Here is a 15732-nt window from a genome sequence, read left to right on the forward strand (position 1 = left end):
TCTGCCCCCCTGCATAGAGGATTCTCATTATAGACATTATCTCAATCCAAATGTAGTAGCTGGGCCCTAAGAATTGGTTGAGTTGATCTGCCAGACTGAGGGGGTTTCCTCACAATGATTTTATTTCTTTCTTAAAATTTCTATCTTTGTTACTCATGAGTTGGGCATTCATGAATCTACTATTTCCTTGCCCCATAGGGAATTCCTTAAGGGGAAACATTTTGGAGGTTTCCTTAAGAGTCCCTAAAGGGAGGGGGAAACGGTCTTTCTAAGATTGTTCCAGGGCCAGTGTATGGATTCACAGACCCTCCCGTGAGGATCGGAACTTCAATTTGGGTCTTCTTGTCTCCTGTTCTCTGGGGCATAAGGAGGAAGTCAGTACAGAGGGTTCCAGGGTTCTTTCTCAGGATTTCCCCACAGTTTTCAGAGGAAGCATGGGCGTTCCCCCTGGTAACCAGACAGAGCATAACCTTTTCCTCCTGGGAAGATGAAGATTTGCCTGACAGATCCAGTCCTTGTCGGAATCAAACTGTGGGCAAAAGATTGAAGGTTTATGAATGAAACAACAGTATTTAATCGCTTTTTGTTTCTCCTTACTCTTTGTTCAAGAATTACTTTCCCAATCATTTTAACATTCCCCTCCAGGGAATAGCTGAGGGGATGTTGGGAGGAATCTCCTTTTTAGCTCCTTCTTTTCCCTGGGCCTAGACTTCCTGTTTCTCCTTTTCACTTTAGGGCAGTGACTCTCCTGTCTGAGTCTCCCTCCTGCACTCTCCCCTACTAGAGGTTTCTCACCCAAGTCAGGACCCGCTCTGTCTGTCTCTGGCCACGCCCTCTGGAAGAATGGAGCCAAGGATCAAGACTCTGCATTTGCTTCGAATCTCAGATGTATCTGTCACACACGCTGGGCCCCCGGAAATGCCCAACACCAAGGCGTCACGTATATCCGGTTTCCACCTCGGCACCTGCAAAGTGCCTGCTCCCTGGGGCGCCTGTTTTCCTTTCCCAGCCTCGCCCCTGCTGTCCTCAGAATGGCAGTCCGGGGAGTCTGTAGTCTTGGGAGTGGTGCACCCAGACATAGGGCCATCTCCCCTGCTATCAGGGTCCCAGTCCGGTAGTCTCAGAGATCCCAGAGGAGCCCCCTACTGTGAAAAACGCACTCACCTGTCCCATGCCAGAGGACGGCTACAGAGACGTGAGGTTTGGCCAAGGATACTTTAAATGAGGCCTTGCAGGATGGAGTGTCTGATGAGCAGGCACCTGAGAACTCTAAGAACAAGCATTTTATTTACTAGAGAGCAAGTGCCTCCCCAGTTCCTCTTTGGCTGAGAACTGTGGGGTGTACAATCTTTCCCCTGCCTGTTTCATTATCCCTTATCAGGGATTTTTTGTCCCCTCCCTTCCTTGTCTGGCAGAAAGGTGTAGGCCCAAGACTGCAAAAAAGGCCCACCTAATGTCCTGAGGAGGGAGAAGAACCAGGAAGTAAAAAGGAGCAAAGGGCTGGTGACCAGCCACCATCTCGAGAAGTCATTTCTCAAGGGTGACCTGTTGTTTTGGGGTTTTATTTGGTCTGGAACTTTCCAGGAATGTGTGTTCTCTGGGGTGGTCACATCTGCTAGCTGGTTAGGCAACTTTTGTTAAGCTATTCTTGAAATTGAGTCACTTAGACTATTTTCTTACTACTAGGTGTCTTCTTTTTTCTTTCAATTGCCAGAGGGTGTTTATGCTCACCAACAAACGGTGGAGAGACAGAGAGCAAGCAGTCCCCAACGGGGTGTGGTTATGCTGCAACCCCTCTCCTCCAATTTTCCACATTGTCGGGATTTTAGGTGCATATACACGTATACCTAGTGTGTGGACCAGGATTCCAACTGCAGTTAGTTCTGTGGGATCCAGTTCCCTTAATTTCTAGGCTGTGGAGCTGACCCGCAGGTAGGTCTTCTTTAGTGTGGGTTAGCAAAGGCTGATTGCTTCAGTCCCTGGTAATGGAGCCATGTTTAAGGTTGGGGGCATGGAACATGGGTGGAATGTCACCCCCTAGGGGCAGGTCATGTGATTGCTGTGAGGATCTTGCTTCCTAACACCGTTGTCCAGCAAACAGGGCCGAGGCAATGTGTGTTGTTTAAGAAGGTGTGCAGAGGAACTGTTTCCTCAATCGCATTTGTATCTGTTGGCGCCACCTGACCTCACAATGTGTGCTGCTGGATGTTGGATGAAACAGGAGCCTAAGGGCAGCCCCACCCACTGGCACCCCTGCAGAAAGACAGCAAAGACTTGTGCTCTCTTCTCCCATATGTGATGTGTATATATTCATTTTATGTGTATTATATATTTATTTATATATTCAATATAAAAGGCCTCTTCTTGACACCAAACATCATGATGTGATAAGAGTTAAATGATAATCTGATTTATTTTAAATTTTTTGAGATATTTTTGCTATAGGGTATGTGCTCACCAGAGAGACAGAGAAAGACAGAGAGACAGAAAGTGAGAAATCCCCTCCCAGGGGAAGTGGCCACACCAAAATCCCCTCTCCTCCATTCACCTCTTGAGATTTGGGGTATGTATGCATATATGTGTCTGGTGGGAGTTTCAAGTCACTGGGTTCAGGATTCCTACCATGGTCGACCATGTGAGAATCCAGTACCTTAACCACTATACAATCTGTTGGCCCTTTCTCCGATTTATATTTTAAGAGTTACCATTCTAGGTAGACCCTCCTGCTATACACAGATAAGCCAGAGGAGTGTCTTTCAGTTGACAAAAAAAAAAAAAAAAAAAGAGTAGTGTCTTTTAGTTGACAAATAAAAAACTGAAGAGTGAAAATGTTTTCTCAGTTTGGAAAACTGAAGGGAAGAGTTGATTAGAAGGTAGAGATTTTTCAAGTGTGAAACATTTATTAAGATGTGTACTGGTGGGAAGGGAATGGGATACTGTGAGCTGTTAAGTAGTTTTCATCCTTTGGGAATTCCCAGAACAACAGCCTTGTCATTCTCCTACACTACCATGGTTTCTGACTTGGTATTTTCCCACTAATTTCTGAGTGGTTTCTTTGTTTCCATGAGAAGATTTGCAGTTATGAATGTATTTATTAATCATTTTTGAATCTTTTAACTGACCACAGATACAGTTCTTAGGTAGTAAATCCTTCCAACCTACTGAATTTATGAACTTCATGGCTCATGATTGGAAAGTGGGCGGGCAGAAAAATTCTGTTTTCATTCAAAATCTTCATATCTTGTATTTTCAGTATTACTGATAATATCAAATTACAGAAATGTTTTAAGTTGTGGTCTGAAATAAAAGGGAGATTTATAAAATGTGAGCATTTGGTCATGAGCCCTGTTACCCTGACTGAATGTCTTCAATCTCTGCCTCCTTCTTCTTAACAACTTGGAGGACCATCACCCTGTCAGAACGGGCTGGTACAGCTTCCGGAAGTCCATTAGTGCCCCCAAACCCCATCACTCTGAAGTAGTTCAGTCTCATGGGAGGCTCCCCCTGTTGGCTTCTCTTGGAAATAAGTAACAGTATGGATCATCCTCTTTCATTGCCAAGACTTGAGGACAAAGCCTTCTTGTCTTATATTCCTGATAATCTCAGTTGCCACCGGCAAGCTAAACTTCTGCTGTGGCACTCACTGCCTGGGATCTTTTGCCTTTGTTGTTTCGTAATAGAAAATACCTAAATCTGGGTGATTAAAGAGAACAGAGATTTATTTCAGCTCAGGGGTTGAAGTCCAAAGGCTGAGGGCCACCTCTGTTGGGGTATTTGTAGAGTTTCAAGGCATCACATTACAAGGGCAGAGCACAGAGCCGAGTGGCTGTGTCTATTAGCGTCTCTCTTCCTTTTTTTTTTAGGTTTTTGTCATAATGTGTATGGGCTCACCAGAGAGAAACAATAAGGCGGAAAGTGAGAAGTCACCCCTTAGTGGGGAATAGCCATGACACAGTCCCTTCTCCATCCTCTTCCTGGGATTTTTGGCACACACACACGTACCCAGCATGATTTTCAAGCTGCCAGGTCTGCGACCTGAACACGGTGAGCCATGTGGAAGCCCAGCATCTTAACCACTTCCTAGCTCCTCCTCTCTTGTAAACCCACCAGGAGTAAATCACTCAAAGGCCCCACCTTTCTCTCTTTCTCTTTCTTTCTTGCTTGCCTGCCTGCCTTCCTTCCTTCCTTCCTTCCTTCCTGGGCCACCTCTGTTGGGGTATTTGTAGAGTTTCAAGGCATCACATTACAAGGGCAGAGCACAGAGCCGAGTGGCTGTGTCTATTAGCGTCTCTCTTCCTTTTTTTTTTAGGTTTTTGTCATAATGTGTATGGGCTCACCAGAGAGAAACAATAAGGCGGAAAGTGAGAAGTCACCCCTTAGTGGGGAATAGCCATGACACAGTCCCTTCTCCATCCTCTTCCTGGGATTTTTGGCACACACACACGTACCCAGCATGATTTTCAAGCTGCCAGGTCTGCGACCTGAACACGGTGAGCCATGTGGAAGCCCAGCATCTTAACCACTTCCTAGCTCCTCCTCTCTTGTAAACCCACCAGGAGTAAATCACTCAAAGGCCCCACCTTTCTCTCTTTCTCTTTCTTTCTTGCTTGCCTGCCTGCCTTCCTTCCTTCCTTCCTTCCTTCCTCCCTCCCTTCCTTCCTTCCTTCCTTCCTTTGTCTCTCTCTTTCTTTCTTTTTTTCTTTCTTTCTCTTTCTTTCTCTCTTCCTCTTTCTTTCTCTCTTCCTTTCTCTTTCTTTTTCTTTCTTCTTTTTTTAATTGCCAGAAGGTGCATGCACTCACCAGAGAAAGAGAGAGAGAGAGAGAGAGAGAGAGAAAGGGAGAAAGCACCCCTCAACAGTGTGTGATCACACCACAAGCCTTCTCCCTTCATTTCTCCATCTCATTGCAAGTCCAGGGATGCATGCGTGCTCACATGCTGGTATGATTTTTCAAGCTGGTGTGATTTTTTCAGGGGTTGGCCATGTGGGATCTGGCTCTCTTAAACTCTAGGCCACCGTGCTGGTCCAGAATCCCACCTTTCAACATTGTAATCAGGTTAAGCTTTTACCTTCTCAAATAAAAAGAAATATTGCATCTTAATTTCTGGGGGACATTCAAGACCATGTTATCCTCTTTGCACTCAAACTGTTTCGTGATGTCTTCTGGAATGCCTTCCTGCTCATCATCAGTATTCTCTTCATCCTCAAGTTGTCAGGAAGCATTCCCTTTACTCCCTTGCCCAAACTGAAACCTAGCTTCAGAGGATATCGATTTTCATGCAGTGTTCTCAAGTGGAGGCAGTTTTCTGTAACACCCTCAAATCTCAGGGCTTGAAAATAGTTTTTATTATCCACCTTGCTGCTCATCATCACTTACAAATTGTTCTCCATCTCTCTGCTCTTCATTCTCTGTCCTCTGGCTACACTATGGTTCCCAATTTTGAGGGCAGTAGTTGGAGAGAGTGTGTGTAGTTTAAAGGAGCATATTGAACATATTGGTTATAGTGTGAATCAACAGAAGTAAAACTTTTTATAAATAGCGCTGGCTGCTTTGAACATACAGAAGTTATGAGAGGCAGAAAAAAAAATCAAGGCACACTGATCAACTGTATCATCCTTAAACATTGCCAGGCAAGCTTTTTATTGGTCCAACTCGCTGTCAATTCCAGGGTGAAATCTTTGCAGAATGTTCCAAGTACAGGCATGTTGTGTTTTGCATGTATCGCTTTAACTCTCAGAAGTATAGGTGGCCACATTTGGCATCTTCAGGGTGTAACTTTAAGTACCTGACTTACATGGAAGGCCATCTATTCCTGCATGAAGATAACGTGAAGGAGCAGGGGTGACAGGTGGGCCTTGCACAGTGCTTGGATCTATTCTGGCATGCTTTGTCACATTTTCAGATAAATTATCCTTCCCCACCTACCTTACCAAGGGCAGGGATGTTACCACTGAATGCACATTAGGTCTTTAAGGGCATTTGGTCAGAACCAAATAGAGACTGTATGCACTGTATGTGTGTGTGTGTGTGTGTGTGTGTGTGTGTGTGTGGATCCTAAAGCACGGCATATCAAAAGAAGAGATTGTTTCATTGAACATGATGACTTCAGGACGAATGTCAGGATTCTGCTTGTTTTAACAACTTCATCTTCTACCATGCCATAACATCATTCATGTATTACATTTATGTTTTTATATTATCTATTTTTATATTCATTACTGTATGGTTATAATATTGACATGATATTCACGTAACAGACGACAAGTCGGAAGTACAGAGAGGTTAGGTGTCATTCTCAGAGCAAGCGGTATAGCTGGGACTTAGCCTTTAGGTCTGCCAGTTCCACCTCTGGTGTTTTATGCCCTTTCTGAACTGAAGGGCTGAACAGGTTAAACCGCTTCACAGAACTCATCGCCACCACAGGAACTGAAAGCATCTAAGACAAATTACAGCAAAGAGGAATCGGCATCCTGTCCATTCTGAGGCTGAAATGAGAGATCAGATGATTTGACATCTCTCTGTTGTAGATGTCATAGCTACATTGATTCCGAGAGGAGCGTGTTATAAAGCATCAGTTAGTTCAAATTGGATGCACTCAGAGAATGGCATTGCTGAAGCCTGCCAATACTGAGGGAGGAAGCCTATTAGTTTGGGCTAATGATCAGGAATTTTTTAGACTATGAGGTGGATAATAGGAGAGTAAGTAGGTTAAATGTTATAGATTGTGTGTGTGATGTCAATGCCCCTGGGTGGTAGGCTTGCAGGTGGCATATCCTGTTGTTTTCTTTTCTTTACCCTGCTGGAGACACAGAGAGACAGAAAGTGAGAAATCACTCTCCCAGGGGGATGGCCATGCCACAATCCCTTCTCCATTCCCCTCTTGGGATTTTGGACATACACACACATGTGCCTGGTGTGAGTTTCAGGCCACCACATCTGGGATTTGAACTGCAGTTGAACATGTGAGAGTCCAGTGCCTTAAACACTGCACTACCTGCTGGCCCCATCATCCTACTGTTTTCTAAAACCACAGTATGCTGTGAGAGACGAATGTTCTAATGAAGAGCTGAAGCTGATCTGTGGGTTTGGTAGAAGAGACAAGTCACTTGTCTTCCCCATAAGTCTCTTGATCAGCATTCCACGTTCAGATCTCGTCTTTGGCTTGTTTGCTATCACAATGCATGAAGTGGTCCATGTTGTATAATAACGATTTTGACTGGGAGTTGTTCCTAGATCCGGCAGGGAGACTCTAACTTCTTGAGATTTCCTGTGTAAGAAGTATGTCTTTATTATGTGCAAATCCCTTGGATCATTCCTGTTTCGTGCTAAGGAGGTAACTCGTGGCAGCCTCAGTATAACCTCAAAATGCTGATCACAGAGCAATCGACTGACTACAGAGGGTTGGGACTTTGAGTCAGTCTAACCTCCAGGGAGAAGAGGAGGGCTAAAGATTGATTTTAAGCATGTGGCTAAAGATTTAGTGAAATTTCAGTTAAAAATCTTTTCTCTGAAATTGAGCAGAGCTTTCTGATTGGTAAGCCTAAGTATGCCTCATGAGAAAGACGCATCTTAACTTCAAGGGCTGCGGGCACTAAACTCCAACTTCAGGATGCCCTGATCTTGTCACGTGCGTCTCTTTATTTGGCTTCTTTTGTGTTAAAGCTTTTGTTTCTTATAGTTTGTTACAGCATTCACCAAAGAGAGACAGAGAGAAGACGAGACAGAGGGAGATGAGAAAGAGAGAGAAAGTGAGACATCATCCCCTGAGGGGATGGCCATGCCTCCATCCATTCTCCTTCGTTCTCTTCTTAGAATTTTGGGCATGCATGCACGTGTGCCCAGTGTGGTTTTCCAGCTGCGAGGTCTGGGACTCAAACCTTACAGTAGGCTGTGTGGGATTCAGCCACTTTAACCACCATCACCAGCTGGCCCCTGAATTATATCCTTTATAACCAAAACTGTAATTATAAGTTTAGTGCTTTCCCGAGTTTTCTGAGTTGTGCTTGCAAATTATTAAGTGTAAGAGGGCATATGTTGCAGCTCGTTGGTCAGCGGTGTGGGTGGCCTGAGGATTACTTGAATTTATGGCTGGCACCTGATGCAGAGGCAAGTTTCAGGAGGACTGAGCCCTTAACTTATGGAGCCCATACTAATTCTAGTAGCTAGTGCCAGAACTGAATTTCAGTATACCAGTAGATATCCAACCAGCTGGGGTTGAAACAGAGACCTGCAAAAGGAAGAAAGATGTATTATTGAAATATCTACTGACATGGCTTTTATTGAGAAAGAAAGCAACACACCTGAGCATATGCAGGTACTTACCAAAGCTTTGAACCAAGCAGGAATCAGGTAAAGGTCTCTGCTAATCCGCAGCATTAGTAAAAAGAAGGAAACTAGACCTGAGGCTTCTCGAAGTTCTAATTGAAATGACGTGCAGGAGTGTCAGATGGCTGGGTTTGCTCAGGGCTCCTCTGCACTTCACTACGCCATTAGTGCTGCTTGTATTACCACACGCCAACTACGTCGTAACGTAATTAGCAACTCCAGTCGCTGGCTGAGTTTTCATGGTGCATGTGGTCCAGAGTGGTACTGCATGCTTCCACACGCAATCTCCATGTGATGGTATTTACATTCATCTAATATTTGTGTATGGGAGAAATGTGCACTTTGACTTCAATAGTCACGAGTTCAGATTATCAGTGACGCCCCCATGGGCTAGTTGCCCAACTCTTTTGAGCCTCAGTTTCTTCACCTCTAAAACTGGGAAAAAATAATATGTGTAAAGTAATAACTCTTTTGAAAAGATAAAATGGTGGTTCTTATACGAGTATAAAATGAATGTGTCAAATATCTTATTTTCTCATGAATTGTTGGGAAATCTTGAAAGGTGTGTCCACTGCTTCCAAGGAGATTCTGAAGTACTGCAGTTGGGTTATCGGGAATGTTGAAATAAATGAACAAATAGATGCCCTATGGTGGGAGGGAAGTCTGTTGCCCCTCGACAGAAAGAATTTGTTTCCTATCCATAATAAAGGTCATTTCATTTTTATCAGTTACTTTCAATTTACAGAGTTGTAGAGAGTTCAAAGTCAGTGAAAGTCAAGGTTGAACAGAATCAAATATCTTGAAGAGCGTGCCCTACAAAATGTCTAGTGTTCTATTTTGGACCCCTCACCATTTGCTTTTAGTCTATTTTTAGTGTGAAGCCTTTCACAATTTTCTCCTTTGTGTGTAATTTGAGAAGTTACTGAGACGTTCATAGACAGCATCATTGCATAATGCTTTTCCCTTCAGTTATGTACGTGGGTACTTCCAAACGTTTGTGAAAACTGGAAGAAGAATATGAGTTTATTCTGGTGCAAAAACTTTTAAATCCATGCATAGTTTTTTCTTTTTTATTGTTATTGGGGTTTTTTTTAGAGGTTTTTGCCTTAGGATGCACATGCTCGCCAAAGAGAGAGAGAGAGAGAGAGAGTCAGCAGTCCCTTCTTTTTCATTCTTCTTCCAGGATCTTGGGCATGCATGCACATGTGCCTGGTGTGAGTTTCAAGTCATGGGTCTGGGACTTGAAACTCGGTCTGCCATGTGGGAGTCCAGTGATGTAACTTCTATGCCATCCACTGGGCCCCAGTGCATAATTTTTTTTTTTCGAGAGGTTTTCACTATAGGGCATGTGCACTCGACAGCAAGACAGAGAGAGATAGAGAGACAGAAAGCGAGAAATCATCCCCAGAGGGGATGGCCACGCCACAATCCCTTCTCCTCCAGCTCTTTGGCACACACGCATACGTGCCCGGCGTGAGTTCAAGCCGCCAGGTCTGGGACTCGAACCACAGTCGACTACGTGAGAGTCCAGCGACATAGCCATTATGCTAACTGCTGGTCCCAGCAGTGCATAATGTTTTATGATATACATTATCCATAAACTTTTTGAAGCCCCCTCATAAATACAAATCCAGCACTATATATTATATCTACCTATAGGTATCCATCTATCTTAATAGAGCAGATCTGGGATATTTTAAATTTTAAAGTACATTTTGATGGAGTTGTAATAATTATTTACACATGATAAAAATGTATATCAATTCATTTAAGTCACTGATATCAAGATCCAGGTTGACACATTTAAGCTGTTTGCCATTCAAATGTGAAAGTTTTGGATAAAAAGGGGTTTGGCCTTATGAATCACCTATAGTAAATGATGAAAAAGCAAAGTGAATCAGCACTCTGTTTGCTAAGCAGTCACCAAAAACATGAAAAGGCTTGTTAGATTTTGACACCTCTTGTCTTCTGCATGAATAAATTGATAAATTTATTAGACTTAGGACATTTTTTAATCACCAAGAATTTTCTCTTTGACTATGAATTGGAATAGCAAAAGAGAAATAGAAGTGTCTCCAAGAAAGCCTTTCATTTCACTGATCAAGAGCCCAGAAGGTATCAGATGTGGCACAGCTGTCACACTAGGTCTCTCTCCTAAAAATAGGTGACACACTTGGCATGAGGGAACCGAGGAAGGAATCCAGTGAGTGGAATAAGGGCTCGGGGCTAAAGCTAGCTGTGCAGAAAGAAGAGGTTGGACTCAATCATTCAGCTATGCTTTGGGTGGGATAGCGTCTGTTAAACTGTCCATCCCCCCAGATCCATTCGCTGACCTTCTCTGCCCTTGTTGGAGCCTTGGGGGCCTGATTCCCAGGGGTTACAGTGCCTTGGCTGTGCAGCTCCTTGTCTTCTGGCTCCCGGCTGGGTTTGGTCAGTTGGAAATAGAGCCACTTCCGCCCTCCCTTCCTCATGCTGTGGTTCTTATGACCGTGCCCCTTATGACAGTCGGGTTATTGCCAGTGCTGTCCTGCCTTCACAGATCCGGGTAGTCTATGATAATTGCTTCTGACTGTTGACAGTCCCTAGGTCCCTCAGTCTCTCTTGTTGTTCCTTCTAACTCCGAAAATAGTTCGGACTACTCACATCTCTGCAAATAGTCCTAATATTAAATTCTCTTATAACCCTAGCTGAATGAGATTTCTGTTTATTACCAAGACCCTAGTGAATGAATGAAAAAAATAATGATCAGTTATTAAGAAATAACTATGTGCGTGGCAGTTATATGCTTGACAGTTTATATGCCTCATCTACTAATTATTGCTAAGAGGTAAAAATTGGTGTTAGCGTTTACAGACATGCAAACTGAGGCACAGAATGTGGCAGTAACTCACCTGAAGCATGTATTGCCGAAAAGGCTGTGTTGCCAAGGAGCATGCCGTGTTCCATAATTAACGTAAGGTTTAGACTACCTTTAAAAAATATAGTTCCTTTTTCTTTGCATGATGTATTTTTCCCTCCTAAGTGGTCCTGAGCTTCCATCATAAATTATTTTAGATTCCTTAAATGAGGGTCAAGTATGTGCTGTCCTACCTGTCTCTGATTGCATAAATCATCTTATTTTGTTCTACTTAAAATGCTTCAAGTTACAGAACTCATAATATTATCACATTTATTACTAGCTAAGAGAGCATTAATCATAGATAGTCATAAAGGCTAGAGAAATTAACAATACAGTTTGCTGGAAATTGTGTTAATCATGTGGAATCTTGAAAATGTCAGATTAAAAAAATTGCTGCTTTCTTGCTAATACAAGTCGATAAGATTGGTGGTGAGATCAAACGAAATTAAGGTTGTTCTTCAAAACTCATCTCACCTAATGGCAGAGCGTAGCTGCATAACAGGCTCCACTCTGTGTAATGTGTAGGTGCCATCTCACTTACCTCCCAATGACCCTTCAAGTTATACACAACCCTCTATTTCTCACACACGGAAACCAAGATGTCCTAACATTGCCCAGGTTCCATAGCTATTAAGAAGTAGAATTAAATTTTGCACAGTGGTGTGTATGACACCAAATACTACTGCTTCCCATTTAAGAAAAAATAAGCATTATAAAACTCTGATTTGCATGCTAGCTGGGTTGCATTTCAATTGATTAGTGTAATGTTCAACTTCAATTTCCTTGGATGTTTTGTCTCTACGGCAGACGCCAGTCCAAGTCAACATCCTTTTGTGGCTCTGCCCTAGAGTGGGCTTATAGAAACCTGCAGTGCTGGGTTGTCATAGGAGGTAGGCATCTTTACAGGCTTGGATTTATGAACTATTGGTAGGTCCTTTCAATGTTAATAGAAGAAAGACACTCATGCTCTGAACTAAAAATAGAGAACACACCGGCTTTATGTGCAGCCCATATTCATTATGTAGAACCTCATATGTTCTTTCCTTTGCCTCGTTCTGTCTCAGGCTTGCTGGTGGCAGTGTACCACAGTGAGGCTGTGGGGAGCAATCAGATCGGCTGGAGAGCAGCCGTGCATCTCCGTCTTTCTCAGTAACGTGTAAGCGAATTACCATGTATTTCATCAGATTTTCTCTCTTATTGTCATTTTATAATTAAAAGCATACTCTAGTGTCTTCTATAAAGCTTCTCTGCTTCCTGTTTTAAAATGAATTTTCAAAAGCTAATCCCCATTGCCATGACCACTAACAAATAAACCATCAAAGAAGTGTCCCAAGGGAGGAAATTTCCTAAGGCAGAGGGTGATCCATAATCTTTATTTTAAAGCAATACTTGATAAAGATGGTGGCCTTTGGGTTACGTGGTGTTTCTCTTCTTAACTTGCAGGTTGCTCTGCTTTATTTTCTTAATTTGATGTGACCGTATTTTGTTGACTTCCAAGTGAATGAATTCTAAAATTCTGTCTTTGGTTTTGTGTTCTTCCTTTTTTTTTTTCTTTTTGTACATCTTCCTGAAGGTTCATATCATGTCCCCGAGTATACATCAAACTGTGTTCTAGGACTTTTATATAAATGTCTGCTACACCTAGAGACATCTCTCCCATCAGCATATGTAAAGTGCCACCCTCGCCTCCCCCATCCAGCCCTCGCTTCGTTCTGTTTTGTCCTCAACGTCTTATTTTCTCTCAGATGCTCAGAGCCGAGAACTTGGAATCCCAGTTAATCCTTTGCTCCTGTCTGCTTTCCCACCTGGCTGGTCAGCATCTTGTAGTTCTTCTTTCCACCTGTCCACCTCCTGCTGGTCCCTTGTCTTTGCTTCCACCCTAATTTAGGTATCCATTATCTTCTAATGGAAATCTCAATCTTGTATATACTATAAGGAAAATTTTTTTCCTTTCTTATTTTGAACATCTGGTAGATGTGGAATCTCTACTATCTTGATCACAATGATAAACCAATGACTTCGTCTATTGTACTTCCTACATAGTCTTCCTAGGTTCGTTTTCTCTAATCGTACCTCCTATTATTTTTTTATTTGTGTCCTCATAGTGTTTTGTGCATAATCCTCTCCAGAAATTTCCACACCCTTTATGGCAGCTGAGGTAGGGGAGTGTCTTTGAAACTCTCCTTCACACCATAGTGAACTCTTCTGAGGCAGAGCGTGTACTCATTGCTGATTCTCCAGTGTCAAGCATGGTGCTAGCATATAATAGAGAAATCAGAAGTGTTTGTTTAATTGAATCTACAATTGTGAAATTGGATTGATTCTCCCATAAGAAATATCCCTCAGGAAACCTGGCTAGGCTTTCTGGGTTATTTCTTAGGCTCAATGCAGGAGAAATTACCACGGGTGAAAAGGTGACAGTGCCCCGGTTGAAGAGAGACTTTGATGCTGAGATGAATAATTTAGCTTTGATATATTTTAGAGATAGCAAGCTATAAAGATTAGCTAGGTTGTGTTCTATCAAATGTTCTAGAAGAAAAAAGAACCTTAGGAAGGTAAGAGCTATTAAAGTCACTCAGAAGTGGAGTTTTTGAGTCCGGAGTTTGGTAATGGAAGAGAAAATAAAGATATATTGGTGAAGAGATGTTGAGTCAAGGGAAAAAATGTTAAAAATAGGAAAATTAAGTTAGCTCTAAGGTCTGCAGCAGAGGAAATTAGATAGGAACCTAGAGTTCTCCTCAGAATGGATCCTGACCTCTGGAATAAACTCTGAGTAGAGTGTAAAGTGTGGACTTTGGCAATGTCTCAGGTCACCTAAGATTGGATGATGGTAACACTTGAGAATGGTTTGGGGAATGAAATCACGTTGGTCCACTTTTATCTGAATTCCTTTTTCCTTAGGTGTTTTCTTTTCCTCTGGAGAATAAACTAGCATATAGCTTAGCATTTAGTGTTTTACTTCTCTAAATACCAAGGTGGTTGAGGAAAAGTAAAAGCAAACAAAACCCAAAAAACTTCTGTGTGAATTCTGTCCTCGGAGCAGCTATGAGATAGCATTCTGTGATGTTTCAGTCATTTAGCAATTGCTGATTTTATGAAGCTAGGTTGATGACCTTACTTACAAGTCTTCAAGAAAAATTTTTCACAACCTTTGTCCTTATGGCGTCTCCAGGGGCAAAACCGTCTTAAAAGGATGATTGAACAGAATTCCAAAGAATAAGTTGGAGAAAGTCACTTTTCAAGGTATTGTATAACTTTAAAAGATTTGTTAAGAAAATAGTTTAAGTCTTTTACCATGAGTGAAATGAGGTCAGAAGATATTATTTATGTTACAACTTGAATTTCAGAGAAAATGCGATTTTGTAATTTTGTTTGTAAGAAATATGATATTCCTTTTGGGGCTCATTTGTTCAGATTGGGAGAAAGAAAGCCTCAAAGTAATTAAGTATAAAATTTAGTGTAAAGCAGGTAAGATGTGGGCATTTAAATTATTTCAGTTGAGGGAAGCCTTGCTTCTTTCTTTGTTTTTTTTTTTTAAAGTATTATTTAATTTAATTTAATTAATTAATTTATTTGAACAGAGCAGAAGAGAGAGAGAGAGAGAGAGAGAGAGAGAGAGAGAGAAATAAAGAAAGCTGCCAGATCTTTAGAACTGTGTTGGCCATGTGAGAGTCCAGTGCCCTTAACCACCATGGCATCTGCTGGCCCCAAGACTGTTGATTTTATGGAAGAAGAAAGGGGAGAGTATGTAGCATCAAATAGTTCATCAAGCCAGAGGATGTGCTACCTTGGGTGATCTTTCCTGGTTCCTTGTCATGGTCTGGTAGAAAGGGCCAGCTTTATGAATGTATTCTTGTGCAGGGACCCTTGATCAGAAGGGTCCATGCCTGGTGTAATGTTCGACTGCTGCTAATGTGAACTTTGTAGTAGTTTTACTTTGGAACCTGTATTTTGTCTGAGGGGACAATGCAGCCTGTGTGGGAACAGGGGAAGTATGTCTGTGCTGCTCTTCAATGCCCTGTTCACGTACAGCGTCTGCAACATTGCATAAGCACTGAATTCCAGAGGACTCAAATATCGACTCTGTGTACGTGTCATAATTTACCACACGCTTTGCAGTTAACACAGCACACGGTTATTATCTACTCATTTCTGTAAGTTAGGAGCCTGACCATGACTTAACTGGATGCTCTGCTTCAGGGCTCACAAGCCAGTATTTGAGAGTGGCGAGGAAGTCTTCTCAGGGGAAAGGATGGGCCTCTGCGCTCCCTCAGGTTGCTGGCAGAGTATGTCTCCTGTGAAGCTCACACTAGGGTGGCCTCCAGTCTCCTTTACAGAAGTGCCCACCTACCTACAATCATCGACCTTTTGACTGACTTAAGTCATCTGTTTCTGCATCTGAATTATATCTTTGAAGTCTCACCTTGGCCATATAACGTAAAGTGCCTGAGAGGGATGTCCCATCACGTTCACGCGGCCCACCACACTCAGCTGAGGGAATGACAATC

Source organism: Tupaia chinensis, unplaced genomic scaffold, assembly GCF_000334495.1.
Source record: "Tupaia chinensis unplaced genomic scaffold, TupChi_1.0 Scaffold000364_1, whole genome shotgun sequence".
Lineage (NCBI taxonomy): Eukaryota > Metazoa > Chordata > Mammalia > Scandentia > Tupaiidae > Tupaia > Tupaia belangeri.